At 55.0% G+C, this 3,681-nt stretch overlaps 1 long non-coding RNA gene across 1 annotated transcript; it reads left to right on the forward strand.

Annotated features, from left to right (window-relative positions):
- Positions 1–1,971: 1,971 nt before the first annotated feature.
- Positions 1,972–3,005, forward strand: LOC133264197 (uncharacterized). The gene is made up of 3 exons (XR_009741609.1): positions 1,972–2,030; positions 2,532–2,635; positions 2,863–3,005. It is a non-coding gene; the product is annotated as an uncharacterized LOC133264197 (long non-coding RNA).
- The last annotated feature ends 676 nt before the right edge of the window (positions 3,006–3,681 follow it).

Consider the following 3,681-nt stretch of genomic DNA (forward strand, 5'->3'; position numbering starts at 1 on the left):
TGGCTCTATGGGGCTCTATGGGGCTCTATGGGGCTCTATAGGGGCTCTATGGGGCTCTATAGGGCTCTATGGGGCTCTATGGGGCTCTATGGGGCTCTATAGGGGCTCTATGGGGCTCTATAGGGCTCTATGGGGCTCTATGGGCTCTATGGGGCTCTATAGGGGCTCTATGGGGCTCTATGGGGCTCTATGGGGGCTCTATGGGGCTCTATGGGGGCTCTATGGGGCTCTATGGGGCTCTATAGGGGCTCTATGGGGGCTCTATAGGACTCTATGGGGCTCTATGGGGCTCTATGGGGCTCTATGGGGGCTCTATGGGGCTCTATAGGGGCTCTATGGGGCTCTATAGGGGCTCTATGGGGCTCTATGGGGCTCTATAGGGGCTCTATGGGGCTCTATAGGGGCTCTATGGGGCTCTATGGGGCTCTATAGGGGCTCTATGGGGCTCTATGCGGCTCTATAGGGGCTCTATAGGGCTCTATGGGGCTCTATGGGGCTCTATGGGGCTCTATAGGGGCTCTATGGGGCTCTATGGGGCTCTATGGGGGCTCTATGGGGGCTCTATGGGGCTCTATGGGGCTCTATGGGGGCTCTATGGGGCTCTATGGGGCTCTATGGGGGCTCTATGGGGCTCTATAGGTCTCCCCCCCCCCCCCCCAGTGCCTCCGGGGCCGCCGGCGCTGGAGCTGCCGCCGGGGGCGGAGCTGCCCTGGGTGGGCGGGGCCGAGGTGCACGTGCGCTGCCACGCCCACGACGCACGCCCCGCCCCGCGCCTCGTTCTCACGCTCGGTGACGTCAACGCGGGGGGGAGGTTGGGGTCATTTGGGGTCATTTGGGGGGAGGGGAGTGAATTTTGGTCTGGTTTGGGTCATTTTGGGTGATTTGGGGGTGTTTTGGGGGATTTGGGGGGGTTCCGGGTGATTTTGGGGTGTTTGGGGAGATTTGGGGGTGTTTTGGGTGATTTTGGTTTTTTGGGGTGATTTTGGGGTGTTTTGGGTGATTTTGGGGTGTTTTGGGAGATTTTGGGGTGTTTTGGGTGATTTTGGGGTGTTTTGGGGATTTTGGGGTGTTTGGGGAGATTTGGTCTGTTTTGGGTTTTTTTGGGGTTGATTTGGGTTGATTTTAGGGTGGTTTTGGCTGATTTTGGGATGTTTTGGGTGATTTTGGGGTGTTTTGGGGTATTTTGGGGTGTTTGGGGAGATTTGGTCTGTTTTGGTTTTTTTTGGGGTTGATTTGGGGTGATTTTAGGGTGGTTTTGGCTGATTTTGGGGTGTTTTGGGGTATTTTGGGGTGTTTGGGGAGATTTGGTCTGTTTTGGGGTTTTTTGGGGTTGATTTGGGGTGATTTTCGGGTGGTTTTGGCTGATTTTGGGGTGTTTTGGGGGATTTTGGGGTGTTTTGGGGGATTTTGGGGTGTTTGGGGAGATTTGGTCTGTTTTGCGGTGTTTGGGGTTGATTTGGGTTGATTTTAGGGTGGTTTTGGCTGATTTTGGGATGTTTTGGGTGATTTTGGGGTGTTTTGTGGGATTTTGGGGTGTTTGGGGAGATTTGGTCTGTTTTGCGGTGTTTGGGGTTGATTTGGGGTGATTTTAGGGTGTTTTTGGCTGATTTTGGGGTGTTTTGGCTGATTTTGGGGTGGTTTCGAGGTGTTTTGGGGTGATTTTTTGTGTTCTGGGGTGATTTTCGGGTGGTTTTGGCTGATTTTGGGGTGTTTTGGCTGATTTTGGGGTGGTTTCGAGGTGTTTTGGGGTGATTTTTTGTGTTCTGGGGTGATTTTCGGGTGGTTTTGGGTGATTTTGGGGTGTTTTGGCTGATTTTGGGGTGGTTTCGAGGTGTTTTGGGGTGATTTTTTGTGTTCTGGGGTGATTTTTGGGGTGTTTTGGGTGTTTTTTGGTGGTTTGGGGTGATTTGGGCTGCTTTTGGGCTGATTTAGGGTGATTTTGGCACAGGGGGGCAGCCGCTGCCTGACGCCTCCCCCCGCATCTTCGAGGGCTCCCACCCGAAACTGAGCAGTGCTGAAGTCACCGTCAGGTGAGCGCCCCCTAGACCTGTATGGACCAGTATAAACCAGTATAAACCAGTATAGACCAGTATGGACCAGTATAAACCAGTATAAACCAATATAGACCAGTATAAACCAGTATGGACCAGTACGGAACATTATGGACCAGTATAGACCAGTATAGACCAGTATGGATCAGTATGGGTCAGTATCGACCAGTATGGAACATTATGGACGAGTATAGACCAGTATGGACCAGTATAGACCAGTATGGACCAGTATAGACCAGTGTAGCCCATTGAGTCCCATTGAGGCCAATTAAAGCCCATTGACCCCCATTTACCCCCATTGACTCCATTGACCCTCATCACCCCCCATCGCCCCCATTGCCCCCCATTGACTCCATTGTTCCCCATTGGATCCCATTGACTCCATTGCCCCCTATTGCCCCCATTGCCCCCCATTGACCCCATTGACTTACAATGACCCCCATTGCCCCCCATTGACCCCCATTGCCCCCATTGCCCCAGGCTGACCCCACAGCGCCAGCACCATGGACAGCGCCTGCTCTGCAGCGCATCCAATGAGGCCGGGGCTGCCCCGACCGAGGCCGCGCTCGTCCTTGACGTCCTCTGTGAGCACCCATCGACCCCCATTGACCCCCATTGACCCCCATTGACCCCCATTGATCCCCATTGAACCCCATTGACCCACTTCGACCCCCATTAACCACCATTGACCCCCATTGAACCCCATTGAACCCCATTGACCCCCATTGAACCCCATTGAGCCCCATTGATCCCCATTGAACCCCCCCATTGACCCCAATGGATCCCCCCCATTCTGACCCATTGCCCCCAGTCCCCCCGGGCCCCCCCACCATCGAGGGCCTGGATTCGCCCCACGTGCGGGCGGGGGACACCCTGGAGCTGGTGTGCGTCGTGCGGGGGGGGAACCCCCCTCCCAGCCTCCATTGGGACAAGGTAATGGGGGCAATGGGGGTAATGGGGCAATGGGGGTAATGGGGCAATGGGGGTAATGGGGGGCAATGGGGGTAATGGGGCAATGGGGGTAATGGGGCAATGGGGGTAATGGGGGGCAATGGGGGTAATGGGGCAATGGGGGTAATGGGGCAATGGGGGGCAATGGGGGCAATGGGGTAATGGGGACAATGGGGTTAATGGGGGCAATGGGGGGCAGTGGGGTAATGGGGCTGATGGGGGCAATGGGGGTAAGGGGGTAATGGGAGCTAATGGGAGCCAATGGGAGCCAATGGGTGTCAATGGGTGTTAATGGGAGCCAACGGGAGCCAATGGGTGTGAATGGGACCCAATGGGTGTCACTGGGTGTCAACGGGTGTCAGTGGGAGCCAATGGGTGCCAATGGGTGTCACTGGGTGTCACTGGGTGTCAATGGGTGTCAATGGGAGCCAATGGGTGTCACTGGGTGTCAATGGGAGCCAATGGGTGTCAATGGGAGTCAATGGGTGTCAATGGGAGCCAATGGGTCTCAATGGGTATCAATGGGAGTCAATGGGGGTCAATGGGTGTCAATGGGTGTCAATGGGGGTCAATGGGTCTCAATGGGTCTCAATGGGTATCAATGGGAGTCAATGGGGGTCAATGGGTGTCAATGGGTATCAATGGGTGTCAATGGGGGTCAATGGGTGTTAATGGGTAT

The sequence above is a fragment of the Pezoporus flaviventris genome, unplaced genomic scaffold, assembly GCF_033815535.1.
Source record: "Pezoporus flaviventris isolate CSIRO_AGI_PZ_B2104156 unplaced genomic scaffold, CSIRO_AGI_Pfla_v1 ptg000700l, whole genome shotgun sequence".
Classification (NCBI taxonomy): Eukaryota; Metazoa; Chordata; class Aves; order Psittaciformes; family Psittacidae; genus Pezoporus; species Pezoporus flaviventris.